Source organism: Myxocyprinus asiaticus, chromosome 4 (assembly GCF_019703515.2).
Source record: "Myxocyprinus asiaticus isolate MX2 ecotype Aquarium Trade chromosome 4, UBuf_Myxa_2, whole genome shotgun sequence".
Taxonomy (NCBI): Eukaryota; Metazoa; Chordata; class Actinopteri; order Cypriniformes; family Catostomidae; genus Myxocyprinus; species Myxocyprinus asiaticus.
In genome coordinates this window covers 32,410,128-32,428,718 of record NC_059347.1, presented here as the reverse complement: position 1 = coordinate 32,428,718, position 18,591 = coordinate 32,410,128, and the positions used below count along the sequence as shown (strand labels likewise).

Here is an 18,591-nt window from a genome sequence, read left to right as displayed (position 1 = left end):
TAATTTGAAAAAATTAAATTGAATTATGTAAATTAAATATCATCCATAGAAATGTTATAAATAAAAAAAATTGCATTTAGCTTAATATCCTTAATCTTTCTCACAAAACAGAAATATAAAAGTATAGCATTTGTAAACACGGATGTGAATAAACAGAGAGGGCACAGCTTGATGGCTGATCCATGTTTCCATGTGTATGTGTGACTGTGTGTACGCTCTCAAGCTTTCTTTGGTGTAGATTTAGAAGCCGACAGACCATTCTGTGTGTTATCAATCCCTGAGGAGGTGACAAGGCACTCCTTACTGAAAAAGACAAAGAAAGAAAGAAAGAAAGAGGGAAGAGAATAATTAAAAAAAAAAAAAAAAAGTATTTATATAAAGCAGCCCCAAAAAGTATTTGGATACTTTTGAACACTTAAGCCAATTAAAATGTATTTCATTACATCAGATAGCAAGATATCAAACCATGTGGCAAACTAGTGCACAAAAAATAGTGCACAAAAATAGCACAAAAAATAATGCTAGACCTTTATCACATTAACTATGGGCATGTTCCAGTACATTTAAAAAGAACGTTTCCAAATTCTTATTATCTTAAGTATGAACAATATATCTTGTATATCTATCTTGTATTGTTTATTAATTCCCACCTATTTGTTTTAATGTTTTTCCTGAAAAGTGCCCTTGTGCTATTTTATTTTAAATATATATACTTCTTGACAGTTTTGTTAAATAATGCAAAGACATTCATACATTTTCAAGTGCTGCCTATGTGTCAAAAAACATTTTGGCTTTGCTGTACTAATACTAATATCACACATCATATTTTGTATACAAGATCAATGATACATTATCCTGTTAATTTGCTTTGTAGTAATAAAATACGGTGTCAATCCTTTTAGTCATTTTATACCATGGTCTGTTCTAATACTCTATTCTGATTGACTGAAATGCATGCGGTTCAAACCGTTGAATACACAGGTAGTTCCGGTCAGTTTTAATCACCGTTCAATATTAATGCGCTGTCTGTAACAGTAGCAACATAACATTACAGTGCAAGCAGAGTGAGCAATAGCAATTGAAAACATTTCCTAACCACTTTCATCAGCATAGCTAATATAATGGAATTCAGCTTGTTTTGCACAAAGGGTGAGAGAAGGAAATCAGGACCTATTAAATGCCTCTTTCGTTGTCCAGCAAGTCGAAGATTTAAACTGTAATGTGTTGTTTGTTATGTGCTGAAGTGCCGCCTATAGCCACAAGAGGCCCCCCGCATGCACACATCTCTGACTTAAACAGGAGAAGCACTGTTTACAAAATGCACAGCATTTTGCGGTGAATCACTGCTGTTCAAGAACAAACTGTGAATTCAATCTTAATTCAGTCAGTCGTGCAGCCTAGATGGATACCATAAAGATGTCTCAGAGGTCAAAATCCGCAGGTTCCAGAGTGTTTTGAATGGTTTCCCCCTTATCATACAGTAAGTGCTACTTTTACTGTCAATGCCACATTTATAACTTCGGTTTTTCCACATTTATGTGAAAATGACAATGAATAACAATTAAACAATACATGTTCTCTGGAGTGCCATCCCCTCTACATTCTTTGGATATTATTATTTCTGGATTGTGCATTTAAATTCACAGTTTTGACCAAGTGTGTGGTCGTACTACTTTTTCTCTGTGTCTGAATAGGCAGAGCTGTAGATCTAACGACAGATAAAATTAACCGTTATTTTTTGTTTTTCCAGTCAGAATTTGTGCTGGAAAAAAATGTATGACAGCTGTAACTAATCAATTCTGTCCAGTGACTATGGTATAAGCGGGTTAAGATTATCCCATACTTATATTTAATTAGCCCCTATTGTTTGCTTAATAGCACAAGTTTAAATGGAAAATTCAAAGTTTGGAGCATGCCATAGCATATACTGTACACTGTAATGGGGATTTTTGATTCATCTCAGTTAAACTTTGTTCACCAAAGATATATATATATTTTTTTTTAATTGATTTGTTCAGTCACCATTTCTGCAGATTACATCTACGCCAGTGGGTGGCGACAAATGAACATCTTTTATGTTATGAGTGAGTCATTGACAACAGAAGTGAACAATAATGATTCCTTCACTCCCAGGTTAATATATGCACATACAGTATATATCAATTAACGTTTTTCCTCAAGCTTTGTGAAAATGAACAGAGTAAACAGTTTTTTAGCAGCATGAAGGCCATTAACGCAGCGATGAAACCGCCAACACTGGAGGCAATGATGATGGTGAGTGTGTTATCAACCTCCCTTACTGAGACAGAGAGAAAAGCACAGCAACAAAAATGAAAATGAATGGGGGAAAAAATAAGATGAGTTACTTAACTGAAGACCTTGAAATGTAACATGTTTTCGGGTCTTCATGTACAGTGTTTTCCCTAGGATTTTTTTCAACGCCGGACCCGTATTAACGAGTGTTGGTCAAAGAATAGATTAAAACAGAGGTGTCAAGCTCTATTTCAGCCTGGGCCACATCAGGGTTTATTAGTGCCCTCAAAGGGCCCTTTGAAAATGTGGCATCAGCACCTGTTTTGGTAGCACCCATGCATTGATTTTGAGGTTGGGATGCAGATGCAAATTATAATATTAAGAACAGTAACATCTGTGGAAAAAATGAACACCTCATTTTTATATGGCTAAATTGAAATATTCTGACAGTGTGAATAAGTTGGGTCTTCTTTACAGATTCCATTCATCAGGCTCCTACTAATGAAACTACAGTCATGTCTTGGAATTTCTGAAGGCAAACAAAACAATGTATATTTTCCTACAATCAAAGAGCATTACAAGAGTACAGATTTTACACAGATGGAAAACTGATAGCTTGGTCCATAATTATGAAAATGCACCATAGTTCTTCCATAGTATCCATAGTTTTAACCAGGGGCGGATTGGCCATAGGGAGCACCAGGCGTTTTCCTGGTGGGCCGCTGGGTAATTTGGGCGGGCCCGCTGCTGCGCAAGTACCGGCCCGTCTTACAAGCAATATAGACAGCCGCCCTGGGCTCCAACATTTCGCTCAGAGCTCATAACAAAGGGAAATTTTAATAATCTCTGCAAGACAAGCCAATACAATGACGTTTATTTTGAAATAATGTAATGGCCAGCTTTTTTTTTTTTTTTTTTTTTTTTTTTTTTTTTTTTTAAATCACTTACACATTGTGCTTTTCCAAATGTATGCATCAATTGATTAATTAGACATACAAATCTCAATAATGGTGTCAACCAAAAACAACATATTAAGTATAAGATAAGCTCTGAATAATCACTAAATGACAAATAACTGCAAGTTAAAACAAATACAATAACAGCAGCATATATCAAATCTGCAAAAAGTAAAGCTATGAGCAGTACATAGTTATTTGCATAATTTATTCATGCCGCAAAGCATTTCTGGGAGCTGAAGTGCAGCATGCTGAATAATGCTCATGCCTAATGATGTGCAGCAAATAAGTCATGAAAAATATTACTCTGTGGCTATTTGAGTCTTTGAGGCTTTCTTTGTTTAAAGGAAAGCAGAAACAGCGCTTGCCAAAGCACTGGGCTTTTCACTTTTTCTCAAGAATAATCTGGGGAAGGAATTAAAACACTGCAGATATAAAGATGCAACAAACTCACAAAATATGAGCAATTAATCTGCAAAATATTTTCAAAGTTCTACACTTTAAGAGGTATGTTTATTTATTTATTTATTTACATATATTATATAAATTAGATACATATTCTGGCCAAATTTGTTTTCACTGATATTTTAAAATAAACATTAACATGACATTTTAAGCATTGTCATCAGTGTCCTGCTGTGTAACACTTTCTTCATCTATTTTAAACTACATTTTATGATCTTGTATAGCTATAAATACATACAGTTGAAGTCAGAAGTTTACATACACTTTAGCCAAATACATTTCAATTCAGTTTTTCACAAGTCCTGACATTTAATCATAGAAAACATTGCATGTCTTAGATCAGTTAGGATCACTACTTTATTTTAAGAATGTGAAATGTCAGAATAATAGTAGAGAGAATGATTTATTTCAGCTTTTATTCTTTCATCACATTACCAGTGGGTAAGAAGTTTACAGACACTTTGTTAGTATTTGGTAGCTTTGCCTTTAAATTGTGTAACTTGGCTCAAACTTTTTGGGTAGCCTTCCACAAGCTTCTCACAATAACTTGCTGGAATTTTGGCCCATTCCTCCAGACAGAACTGGTGTAACTGGTGAGTCAGGTTTGTTGGCCTCCTTGCTCGCACATGCTTTTTCAGTTCTGCCCACAAAGTTTCTATCAGATTGAGGTCAGGGCTTTGTGATGGCCACTCCAATACCTTGACTTTGTTGAACTTAAGCCATTTTGCCACATCTTTGGAGGTGTGCTTGGGGTCAATGTCCATTTGGAAGACCCATTTGTGACTGAGCTTTAACACCATGGCTGATGTCTTGAGATGTTGCTTCAATGTATACACAAAATTTTCTTTCCTCATGATGCCATCTATTTTGTGAATTGCACCAGTCCCTCCTGCAGCAAAGCACCCCCACAACATGATGCTGCCACCCCCATGCTTCATGGTTGGGATGGTGTACTACGGCTCATGTGCACTTTCAAACTGTAGTCTGGCTTTTTTATGGCAGTTTTGGAGCATTGGCTTCTTCCTTGCTGAGCAGCCTTTCAGGTTATGTCGATATAGGACTCGTTTTACTGTGAATTTAGATACATGTCTACCTGTTTCCTCCAGCATCTTTACAAGATCCTTTGCTGTTGTTCTGGGAAGATTGATTTGCACTTTTCGCACCAAACTACGTTCATAGGAGACAGAATGCGTCTCCTTCCTGAGCGACATGATTGCAGCGTGGTCCCATGGTGTTTATACTTGCGTACTGTTGTTTGTACAGATGAACGTGTTACCTTCAGGCATTTGGAAATTGCTCCCAAGGATGAACCAGACTTGTGGAGGTCCACAATTCTTGGCTGATTTTTTTTGATATTCCCATGATGTCAAGCAAAGAGGCACCGAGTTTGATGGTACGCCTTAAAATACATCCACAGCCACACCTCCAATTCAGTACACCTCCTATCAGAAGCTAATTGTCTAAAGGCTTGACATAATTTTCTGGAATTTTCCAAGCTGCTTAAAGGCAAAGTTAATTTAGTGAATGTAAACTTCTGACCCACTGGAATTGTGATATAGTCAATTAAAAGTGAAACGTTGTTGAGTGGGGGACAGTGCATATCGCTGCCCCCTTCGGCATCTCGCGGCGCCGTTTTGTGGCCCGTTCTGCAAAGTGCGTCGTCCCACCAGGAAAATGCCCGATATGCCAGATTACCAATCCAGCCCTGGTGCTAGCTAGACATCACTTCAGTCTTTTGACTTCAGAGGATGAACTGATGCTAACTCCAACTGTAAGACATCGGATACTTCATATGCCACTGCCTGAAACTTGGATTTAGGATGGACCCCATTGAAATGACCTGCAGGTTGAACTGTGATGCACTTCATTAATCTCTGCCTGCATCTCCTTTGTCTATTGATGGACTACATTCTTGAAACGGAATACATAGACTATCATTTAATTGCCAACAAAAGCCTTCATCAGCCAACTAACAAAGGACAATGCATCTATGTGAACGTCTGCAGTTAATCCAGGATGGACTTCAAAGACATTAGTCATTAATCTAAAAGTTCATAAAAAATATTTTCTTTTTTTTTCTTTTTAAAACACTGGACCTTAAAGCTTACTTAATTTACAAATTTAAAACCATGACTTGCACTGCACACAAATAACTAATATTGGCATTATATTCATGTTGTTTAGCCAGAGGGGAAATGGCCCCCACAGTGAGCCTGGTTTCTCCCAAGGTTATTTTCCTCCATTAACCAACATCTTATGGAGTTTGTGTTCCTTGCCACACTTAGGGTCATTGCCATCTCACGCGTTCACAGGCGCATTTAAAATGGTCTATGCGATTGAGACCAGTCCGCGAATTACCGCACCAGGGGATGGATTCCTGAAAATGTTCTTAAGAAAAATATTAAGAAAGTTCTTAAGATAAATTATAAATTCTTAAGAACGTTCCTAAGTGCAATTCTTGAAAAATTCTTAAGAAGTTCTCAAATATTTTCTTAAGACAGGCTTTGACATTGTCTGATCAGCCTGCTCATGGGCTTGCCTTGCTATAGCCTAGAACAAATTCAATCAGGTGTGTAGATTCCCCCCCACCCCCCAATAATCAAAACAACAAGTACAGCCCCCCAATATTTATACCATGATCAATGGAAACATGTAAATGCTTCATGTTGCAACCCCCCAAAGTTCAAGCCAAATCTACGCCCTTGAATTCAATACTTCAGCACTGGTAAATCATAACAATAAATGTATCTATTAACCTTCTTTTTTTTTTTTTTAAAGAAGCAAGCAAAGTGCATGAGATGTGATAGTTTAACAACACTACACGTCATAGGAGAATTTACATGCTGCTAACAATTTGATAATTTTTCATTTGACATGGAGGAAAAGAAACAAAAACTACAAGAGCAGGATGTTCTTGTTGAGGAAATTACTGCAAGGAAAAAGTTCTCCTTGAGAAGCTTGATAATTATATCACGTCGGAAATGAAGAGGCGGGTAAATGGGAAAAGGTGGCGGAGGCTGCCTCCGCTGTGCCCAACACCAATAGGGATGTGGATGGGGGGTTAAAAAGAGTCTCAGCTTTCTAATGTTATATTTATTATGTTTCTATGAACTAAAGATCATGGAGTGAGAGCACTATATGCAGTGCATCCGTTTGAATAAGCATGATTGATCACCACATTAAGAAGCTTCAAAACAACATTTATTGTTTGAATGTGGTGATAACATTTACATGGTTTACAAGCTGAAAATTAAAATAACATAAAACAGTCAAAAATGTTTTTTGGTCTAAAATCACATTTCTATGTAAACAGTCCATTGCTACTTCAGACTCAACATAAAAAACCCAGTAATTTCATTAAACATCTTACCTTTTAGAATTTAAGACAACTGTGAGTTTATCCTAATTTTAAGATGTTATTTACGAAAATGTTTAAGAATTTTTTTTTTCGAGAATTTGAATGCTTCTTAAGTTTTTTCTTAACAATAATCTTAAAAGATAAGAACTTTCTTAAAAAGTTTTTTTTTATAACATTTTCGTAACTTTTTTCTTAAGTTAAAAATTAAGAAGAAAATGGTAGTTAAGAAGAAATTTCTTCTTAAGAACGTTTAGTGAATCTGGCCCCAGCTCTGCCCTCACTGCTGCAAAATGCATATAGGGGAAACACTGATGTATTTTTGTCTGTCTGTATCTCCCTCTCTTTTCCTTATCCATAACACTAACGTTCCTCTACGACGTATAGAGTGAAAATGGCACTGTGATTTTTGTCCTTCTCTTTGGGGTTTTTGCCAAAGCAGGTGTAGACACCAGCGTCCTCGAATGTTACATTCCAAAGCAGAATGGAGATGTTATTTTCTTTACTGGAGCCAACATACTCCACCCTCTCGTGGTAAACATTCACTTTAGATGGCTCCACAATATCCATTGGATTCACAGAATCAGCCACCTGGTTGGAAAACAGCTGTCTGTTATATTGATTGAAAATGTATTTTCTTTTTTTTCAACCTTTGACACTGTAAGTCCTACTGTAGTGCCAAACATTTTTCCTAAATTATTATGCCATTTTACAATATCCTAATCTGTTATTACACATTTGTTTATAGCCTACTCCCTGCGCACAGAGGTCATTCATTCGTATTCATGTGCAAATAGTATCTAAGTCAAGTTCAACAGAAATTTGGTTGATATAAAACTCCATGACTTTTAAGATTTATATCTGTCAGTAGAAAGAAATAGTAATGTTGTTTAATCATTGATACATAAAAAGGTGCTTGCAATGTCCTGCACTGAATATAATATTAAGAAACAGCATACAGTCAATCTAATGATTTCTAAGAACTGCATACTTTTCAACCTAGTGAAGAGTCCTTGAAACCAAGCCATACAAAATCAGTTCAAGAAGAAGGCAGGTATTCTATTTATATTTCCATCCAATCAATGATGTTTTATCTTAAGGGTTTGTGATTGATGATTAATTAGTGGCCTGTGGCCGGATGTGATTGTATGGCAATATCTTTTCTATTCTATTCTATTCTGGCATTATTTCTCATTTTATGCAGTACATTAATAAGTATTCCATTGAGGAGAATGTCTGCTACCTTCTGCATGGTGCCATTATCATTGAACTCCCATTTGAAGTAGAGGTTCTTGATCCCAATACAGCTGGCATAGGTGCAGGGAATGAGAACAGTGCTACTGTTCACCACTTCCAAAATGGAACCTTTCCAGTAGCATGCACACAACACACACCTGAGACAGGAAGAGAGTAAGACAGAAAACAAGATGGAAAAATAATTATTGAAAATTGACACAAATAAAAGACAAGAAAACCGAAAGCTAATTTTCTACTTGTCTATTAATTCAGTGAAAAGCAATAGTCAGAATACCACAAAGAATTACAGAGTCAAACTCAAATACTAACAAAAACAGTGTGTGTGTGTGTGTGTGTGTGTGTGTGTGTGTGTGTGTGTGTGTGTGTGTGTGTGTGTGTGTATGTGTATTTATGCTACACTCTGGGGACCAAATGTCCCCACAAGGATAGTAAAACCTGAGATCACCTATATTGTTTGCCAACCAGCGGTCCCCACAAGAGAAATGGCTTAGTAAACATACTAAACGATGTTTTTTTTGAAAATGTAAAAATGCAAAAAGGTTTCTGTGAGGGTTAGGTTTAGGGGTAGGGGATAGAAATTATCATTAGGTCTGTATAAAATGCATGGAAGTCTATGGAGGGTCCCCACAATGATATAAAAACAAGTTTGTGTGTGTGTGTGTGTGTGTGTGTGTGTGTGTGTGAGAGAGAGAGAGAGAGAGAGAGAGAGAGAGAAGAACTCATGGCTATGTTTAATAGTGAAAGTAAGAGCATTTCCACATGTACAATGCGATGAGAACTTACAGAAATTGGGACTAAACAGCTGCATGGCCACAAGAAAGCCACTTGTTTGTGAGGCTAATCAGAAAAAATTACTTCAGTTTGCTAGGGAACATAAAGATTGGACTGTGGAGCAATGGAAAAAGGTCATGTGGTCTGATGAATCTAGATTTACCCTATTCCAAAGCGATTGGTGCATCAGGGTAAGAAGGGAAGTGCATGAAGTGATGCATCCATCATGCATAGTGTCGATTTTTTATGATGTGACTTTACCAAGCATTTTAGTGATCTCTGATCACGATCATTCAAGATTTTTTTCCGACCACATTTCTTCCACGAAGTTAATGGGTCACAACAATCCTTGTAGGTTTTAATAATGCTTTGGACAGTTCTTAACCCAATTCCAGTGATTACAGCAATCTCCTTAGTTGTTTTCTTTGCTTGCATGCATGACAGTAATTTGCCCCTTTTGAAACACAGTAACATCTTTTCCACGACCACAGGATACGTCTTCCAACATGGTTGTTTAAGAAATAAGCTACACACTGCACCAGTTAGGGTTAAAAGTATTGTTGCCAGCTGAAACATATTAATCACTGCAATAATGATCCAATCACAGGCTCTTAAGTATCTGCTTATTTAAATCCAAATGGTGACTTTTTTTTTTTGGCCAGGCAGTGTATATTGTTTCTCTGTTTAACATTCTCCACTTTGTGTTTACAATTACTCTTTAAATATAATGCATAGGTATACTTTAATTTGTGAAATAATTATATGCATGCTTTCTTGTTTCGTTGTTTGGATCATTTGTTTAATTTTTGGTTTGTTTGTTTGTTGATTAACATGGTACAAGTTGGCCCTTTTCAATGGGCCATTTTTACTGAGGTGGTACTTTGAAGTTTGAGTTTTTAACTCGTTTTGGGAACATAATTGTACCATAAGGACCTGTTGTGTACTTAAGGGTACAGTTATGTACCCCAAATCTCTAAAGGGTTCACTTTAAAGGGGTCGGAGATCATTTGGAGTTTTCACATATGGGTAAAAAATCCTACAAATTGAGCTCAGACTCCTGAAACGAACCAAGTGTGAAAACACCCTAAGAGGTTTTGAACTTGGTGTTTGAAACCAGCTTATAAAACCACTCTTACAGAGAAAACACACATTTGTGTAATTGGACTTTTGACTCAAAACCTTATAGTTAATGAGATGTAGCCCTCGTAACAGCTCCAAAGTGAGGCAACTGGCCCTCCCTTATTTATAAATACATAAATAAATATAAATTAAAATAGTACAGTCTGTAACTTTAAATGTATAACTACCGGTTTACATTCTTCTTTTTTTTTTTTTACACATATTCCACTTCAGATCAGCAGTACGCAAACTGTGGTGACATTACATACACACCTGGGCTACTGATGTCAGGTATCCACAAGCTTGTTTGGCACCAAATGTGAGAGAGTGAACACGAGCCGGTTTGAAAGTGCTGAGTTTACACAGCTATGTAACTCATCAGCACAGGGTATTAAGATGACCATCCCAGTAAAACGGTCCTGCAATTCGCCTGTACCCTTGGTGAGAGACATTTTAAACCAGGAAAGGAATGATCATGCAAACACTGTGTACTCAAGCTTGATATAAGCATTATACTTGTCATCATGTTCTCTTTCATTGCACTTTCTATACAGAAATGTTCCAAGCTGCTTTACCCCAGTGGAAAATATTATTGCAAAAAATGTAGATGAGCAGAAAGTCTCATGAGACTTATAGTGATTTTACTTGGTTGTGTCAGTTAGCATTAATGTTGCTATCTTTGAATAAAAAAATTCTCGCAAAGTTCCTTAGGAAAAAAATAGACTTATTTTCTCAAAAACAGTATGCAAAGTTAGACAGTTTTTACATATATTAAAAGTGTAGAGCTATAAAAAATTTATGTAAATTGCATAGTCCAGTTACTTTGCATTGGATTCATAGACAGTTGGAAGAGTTTTTGAGGTAGACCTGATCTGCTAAAGAGAGATGGACTCCATCCCTCCAGGGAAGGTGCTGCTCTCCTCTCTAGTAATATGGCTCATAGTCTTAATAGTGATAATATTTGACTAACTGGGACCCAGGTCTGGAAGCAGACAAACTGGCTAATCCGAATGTCTGCTAGCTGCCTTGAGACATCACACAGGTCACATAAACTACAACACATAGAGAATGAATCACCTATATATCATATAGAGACTGTCTGTTCCCTGAACTACCAAACACAAAATCAATAATAAGTCATTTAGAAAAAATCTGATTAATGTCAAACTTGAGAAAGAAAAAAAAAAAGAAGAAAAAAAAACTGAAGATAAACAACATAAAAAAGGCAGGGCTACGAAACATTAGATTGCTTTCATCCAAATCACTAACTGTAAATCAAATTATTACAGATCATAGTTTGGATTTGCTCTGTTTGACTGAAACCTGGATTAAAACAGATGAATTTATTAGTTTAAATTAGTCTACTCCCTAAGGTAACTGTTAAAAACATGAGCCTCGCCTGAAAGGTTGAGGAGGAGGTGTTGCTACAATGTACAGTTATATATTTAGTGTTACTCAAAGGTCTGGATATAAATTTAATCATTTTGAACTGATAATGCTTACTGTGATATTGTCAGATATAAATAAAAAATATTTGTCATCTTTTGTTTTTGCTACAGTATATAGACCAACAGGGCCTTATTCTGAATTCCTTTGAGAATTTGATGATTTTCAGTCAGATCTAGTAGTTGCTGTGGACAGAGCTTTAATCGTCGGTGCTATCAACATCCACATAGATAACAAAAATGATACACTGCGATAAGCATTTATCGATATTCTCAACTCTGTTGGGGTTAGACAAAATGTGACAGGTCCAACCAGTCTCCAAAATCATATGATAGATCTAATTTTGTCATATGGAATTGATGTTAATAATATAGAAAATTCTGCCACAGAGCGCTGATGTCTCAGATCATTATCTCATATCTTGTATGCTGCGCTTAGCAAAGGTTACTCAATCTATGACATTTTTTCATTCAGGTAGATCTATTCTTTCAACTACTAAAGGTAGCTTCACTAATAATCTTTCAAGTTTGTCTCAAATACTCAGTGTGGAGGTATTCAAGGACTTTCATTTTTTTTTTTTTGTGGAAAAACTGCGACCGGAAGTGGAAGTGAGTGAGACGAGCGGGAGTGAAAGAGAGAAAAAAAGCCATTTTCTCGTGACTTCTTCGCTTTTACGTGGTCAGCATTTGATAAGTGTCGAGGTTGTGGACCGAGCTTGTGCTGTCGTGAGTTTCAGCTGAGCGTGATCTCTGAGGAACTGAACTGTGAGTCTGTGTGATACGAAGAGGGGCATTGCTCATCGTGCTTGCTGAGACGCTGTGTTGGCCCGAGTGTTTGTCTCTGATTGAAGGGAGCTGAGGTACTGTGAGTTTTCTTCATTGTTGTTTAACTACAGTTGACCTCTGGAAGAAATACACGGTCATCATTTTTGTTGTTACTTTGGAATAAAGCTGATCCGGATCGAGTGATTTTTGCTGCTGTTGTTTCGAGAAAAATCCTCGCTCGTCGTTTTGACACAATAGTGCCGCTGTGTGGACGCAAACGGCATTGCGAACTCTTTGACGCTTTTTCTTTTGACAGTATTTTCCTTCCTATTTTGAGTATTCAGCCATTGCCCTGAGAATAATTTTTTCCCTCTATATTTCATAGTTCGTTTAAAAAAAAAAAAAAATTTTACGCTTTGCAGTGTTTTTCATTTCAAGATTTGGAAATCCTTTTTGAATGGACATCTGCATAAACTTACTGAACTGGTAACAGAGTTTTGTTTTGAACGAATCTGCATTACTGTGTGTTTTTCGTGGAAACGTCTGCCTTGTCTATTGGAAACGCTCACGTGGATGTTTTTTTTTTTTTTTTTTGTGGATTTTCTCTGAACTGTTCTTCTTGTGTTTGAAAGGGAGAAGACTCGCTGTTTTTGAAAGGTCGCTGTTAGTTGATCTGATTACCCTGCCATACCTGGACAGTCCAACGCCAGCCCAGTTCTGCAGCGAGGTAAAATTCAAATCTTGGGTTGTAAATCTCACTCAGGTATGTTGATTGACATGAGGAAAAGTATCTGATGTGAAATGTAACATTTATTGTGTACTGTTGAGTGAACTGGGTCTCATTTAAACGTTCTATTGGAACTGTTGTTGTTGTTGTTTTTTTTCTTTTGTTTGGCTTGAGTATTACTGTAGAAAGAAAAGAGACTGAACAAAAGCTTGAAGCTAAATGAAGCTTTATTTCTTTGTTTGTATGTGGAATCATAAGTGAAGTGAAACAAGGGTTTATCTGTGGTTCTCATTACTATTATTCTCTTTGTTTTATTTTTATTTTATGGAACATTAAGAAAAATAAATCTAAAACTTCTGTCATCTTGGAGTAGGGGCATTCCTCCTGTCTTGTAGGCTAGTAGAGCGGAACAGGGGTTAATTAATTTCATCACACTCTGGGAAGCTACCGTGTACACTTTTAATCCTGGAGCCTCCTCCTCACCAGTCGTTGCTAAAAAAAGAAAACAGATTATCAAGGCAGATAAAAACAAACTTAGATAATAAGTACAGGAATTAATCATACTAGGAGTGGGGACTTAGATCCTGTCATTTTCCTAGTCATCCAAGATATTGCAGAAGAAATACTTACCCCTACATTGAAGTAAAATTTCCCACTACATCAGTACGCCAAAAAGGTCAGAAGAACTTGATGTTGTCACAGAAAATATGGATACAGTCTTCTCTAGCACTCTAGATAGTGTCGCCCCCCTTCGATGAAAGAAAGTTAAAGAGAAAATTCCTGAACCATGGTACAATGATCACACTCATGCTCTCAAGAGAGCAGCTCGGAAAATGGAGAGTAAGTGGAAGAATACAAAATTAGAGGTATTTCGCGCATGGAAGGATAGTGTCTACAGACAGGCTCTAAAAAACTGCCAGGTCTGCATATTTGAGCAAACTCATAGAAAATAACCAAAACAATCCTGGATGTTTATTCAGTACTGTGGCTAAATTGATAGGGCCTTTGCTTTTCTCCATTTATACGCTCCCCCTGGGAGACATTATCAGAAAACATGGAATTAGTTTTCACTGTTATGCCAACGATACCCAACTTTATTTTTCTTCGAAACCCAATGAAATTTCCAAATTTTCCAAATTAAGTGTATAAATGATATCAAAAAGTGGATGGCTAGAAATTTCCTTCTACTCAATTCAGATGAAACAGAAGTACTAATTATTGGAACAAAAGCCTAATAAAAATAATTTGTCAACAAAATGTCAACTTCTACAGCAAAAAATGTAGGTGTTATATTTGATAGAAATCTAAACTTTGAAAAACAAATTTCCAATATTTGTAGAACTGCATTCTTCCACCTCAGAAATATTGCTACGTTAATCTGTTTCTGATGCCGAAAAACTAATTAATGTGTTCAAGACTAGATTATTGTAATTAGGGTTGGGAACCGTGGACCGGTTCTTGTTCAGAACCAGTTCCATTCTTTAAAAAAAATACCAGAATCGTATCATCTTCATGACTTTCGATTCCATTAACGGTTCTCCTGCATGCAATTTTCTGTGGACGTGACTGGAACACTATCCTGAAATACTCTGACAGTGTTTCTAGCAGTGCATTTCTGCAGCAGTGCTGCCCTCTACTGACTCTTCAGCGTAAAACACACGGCTCTACCAGTGGCTTTGATTCCTGATCTCAAGCCGACTCTTTTGAATCTAAAGCGCAAAACATATGTGCTTCTGGTATAGTTTGATTCCCGAAAGAATTATTCTAATGAGCTGGTTCTTTTGAATCTACAGCGCTTCCATATACTAGTAATCTTATACTGATGTGCAAGTTATGAATGTCCAACTCAAAATGAAAAAGAACTGTTGAAATCTCACAAGCCTGAAGTACAACATTAGGCTACAAAACACGGTCTAAACAATCTCTGGAACTGTTACTGTTTATTTAATGATGACCTGTGAGACTTAAATCAAGCAGTACAGTTACTGACTGGTTGTTCATATGACAATAATTAAAGATACATGAGAGTTGTTGTAATAAGTGGAATTTTATAAAAGAATAAATGAATTAATGAAATATGCCATCAAATTTCTTGTTGGTTTAGATTTATTTAAAATATAGTTAGTATCTATTATTGGATTGTAATTCTGTCTCTAAAAAGTCTGCAAACACACCTTTTACAAGAATTGTATTACATTTATTTCTGATTTGTTATATCTGCTCTGCAGAAATCTGAAATGATCTAATCATTTGGTAACAGATAGCAGAGGGTAGTAAATACAAAAAAATTGCATTTCTCATTTCCAAATAATTATTTTAAAAAAGGTACTAAAAGAATTACTGGAATCGTTACTGGACCCGTTAAGGAACCGGAATCATTAAGAGGAATTGGAATCTGAACCGGAATCCTTAAATTCTTCACGATTCACATCCCTAATGTTAATGCATTACTAGGCAGATGTCCTGCAGGTTTAATCAATAAACTTCAGTTGGTTGCTGAATGCAGCAGCTAGAGTGCTAACTAGAACCAAGAAATATGATCATATCAGCCCCATTTTATCAGTGTTACATTGGCTACCCGTTAAGTCTCGTATTAATTTTAAAATTCTGTTAATTACTTGCAAAGCTTTGAATGGTTTAGCTCCAAAGTACTTAAGTGACCTTCTATCATGCTATAATCCATCACGCTCACTATGATCGCAAAACTCCGGCCTGTTAACAATACCGAGAATATCAAAATCCAAAATAGGAGGGAGATCATTTTCATATTTGGCTCCTAAACTATGGAATAGTCTTCCTAGCAGTGTTTGGAACTTAGACACACTCTCTCAGTTTAAGTCTAGACTAAAGACTTATCTATTCAGCCAGGCATACATCTAATTTATCCCTAAATTCATAGTTATGCCACTTAGGTTAGGTCTACTGGAACCGAAAACACTCATTTTTTAACCCTGCTTTAAAGTGAATGGCATCTACGCTACTTTTATTCTATTTCTTTCCCTGTCTAAATATCAGGATTATATCCTGAGGTTACCAGAGCCTGCCAGATCCATTTCCGATCTTGCCTGATGTCCAACTCCCACTGTGTTGCTGAGTGATGATGTCCAACTGCATTATGTGCCAGCCAGACTTCACTTCAGTCTACTAAGACAGACTTCACAGAGGATGAATTGATGCAAACTCAAAGACATGGGGTCTGAAGCATGGGCTCAGGATGGAGTTTACCAAAACTACCTGCCATAAGCTTCAAGCCGGACTGCGAAGCTCCTCACTTAATGATACCTACAGTATATCAGCTTGGTCAAAATAAAGACAATACTCACTTAAAAAAATGAACTACATAGAAAATGAATTAACCACTAACAAAAGCCTACATCAGCCAAAATCAAAGGACAAAGCATCTATGTGTATTTCCTCAGTTATATCGGGATGACTTCAAGGACTTTAACACTAAAACTTATAGTTCATACAAAATAATTTTGTTTAACCATTGACCCACAACACTTACTTAGTTTACTAATTTTAACCACTAAAAGTTCTAAACAACTAATATTGGCATTATATACATTCATTTTCTGTTATACCATAATTTCATGTACAGCTGCTTTGAAACAACACCTGTTGTGAAAAGCGCTACAAATACATATGACTTGACTTGACTTTGGAAGTATATGGTTATAAATGTTTGAGTTCATATAGAAAATTTTGACTTTTAATTGCAGACAATGGCATCACTGTTCTCTCAAAAATGAGAACAGTGTGTTCCACTCTTCCGAAACTCTAGTGGAGAAGTCTGAGAAGCAGCAGAATTAATAAAAGTTCTCAATTTGCTTTCAAATGAATCTCATCTGCAATATCAAGTTTTGTGATGTTCTATAGGTCTGACAAGTTTAGTTTGCCTTTTTTTTTTTTTTTTTTTTTACAATTTTATACTTTTTGCATTAAAGCTCTCTGAAAATACTGAACAATCAAAGAGGAAATATTTGCAGAATCTTTAGATATAGCTCATATGTACAGTACTGTATATGGTTTGTGATGCCCAGGCCCAAACAAAGTTAAACACAGAGGAATAGTTCAAAGAAATTAGATATGTCTAAGGAATAGCAAATTCATTCATCATTTACTCAACCTCATCTGGTTTCAAAAACCCATATGAATTTCTTCTGCGGAACACAAAGCGAAATGTTTAGAATGTAGGACAGTGTTTAATTTGCTCTTTCCCATACGATGAAAGTGAATGGTGATTAAGGTCATAAAAGAAATCCATGAAGTTTGCCGTTATTGATGTCTTTAGAAGACTCAGCACAGGAGCCATATGGCTAATTTTATGGTGCTTTTTGTCCTTTTTGGAGCTTGCAGGTTGTGGTCACTGCATGCTGTCATTATATGGAAAGGAGGAGCGAAACATTCTCCATAAGATTTCCTTTTGTGTTCTACCAAAGAAAGGTGTGAAATGGCAGTAAATAATACGAATAATGTCAAAAATTAATAATAACAGAATTTTCATTTTTGAGTGAACACTGTAAACATAGAATAAACTATGACCAGTGGCATATTTACCAGTAGACCATTATAACTCTAACCACATTGAAAACACATGCAGAAAGATTTCCTGGAGAGACTCACTACATGTTTTTTTATAATTCAACAACAACTAGAAATAAGCATAGCTGTTGCTTTTTTAGTACAAAGTAGGGGAGAGTCTTACCAATGAAAAGTGTGAGCAAAAGACAGGACATGGTTATTTCTGAGGGGGTTCCTCCACCTCTTGGACACCCTCTGCTCTTTGCCTCCATCTTGCACTCTTTTTCTCACATCCACCAGCTTTCCTCAGTGGTTCACTTCCAGTTTCGCCAGTTTCCTTAAAGCCTTTTTGCCTCAAGATGCTGCCTCATTGGCAGCGTCTGATCTGCTTCTCTGCAACTGCACCCTATATCAGTCTATATTTGCAGTTCCTAACATCAAACTTGAGGTTCCTCCTTTTAAAGGGCAATCTTAGGCCTGTCCAGGTCTTAGCGTTCTGGAAGTACCTGCCCAGCAGGGACAATGTTGCTACATCTCCAACTGGTTCAGTGCTTTTTTTTTTCGGTTGCTTTCTGAGATGCCCTGTGTTAAAGAGAAGTGTGGAAAACTCCATAAAAACCAAGCTTATCTAAAGATCCCTATATTAAAAAAATCTGATCACACATTAACTGTAGCTACAGTAACACTAGAGAGATCAGTGCAGACAGTCAGGAAAAAGAAGAGAAAATCTTAAGATCACATTTCTTTTGCTGCTGATCACAGTCACACAAATGTTCTAATTATATTTTGTGTTTGGTAATGATTAACATTACTCCACAATTTGATATCCATATATCTTACTATGAATGCCAAAAATTACCAATGCAATATTGTATACAAATGACATGCATTTTCGTGTGTTTGAGTCAGCATGTGTGTCTGAGTGTCTGTGCAGTACCTCTGTTGTGCAGGTAA

The 18,591-nt window shown here is 36.5% G+C and overlaps 1 pseudogene; it reads right to left on the bottom strand.

Moving 5' to 3' along the window:
* Positions 1–218: 218 nt before the first annotated feature.
* Positions 219–17,909, bottom strand: LOC127435177 (sodium channel subunit beta-4-like; annotated as a pseudogene).
* Positions 17,910–18,591: the final 682 nt, after the last annotated feature.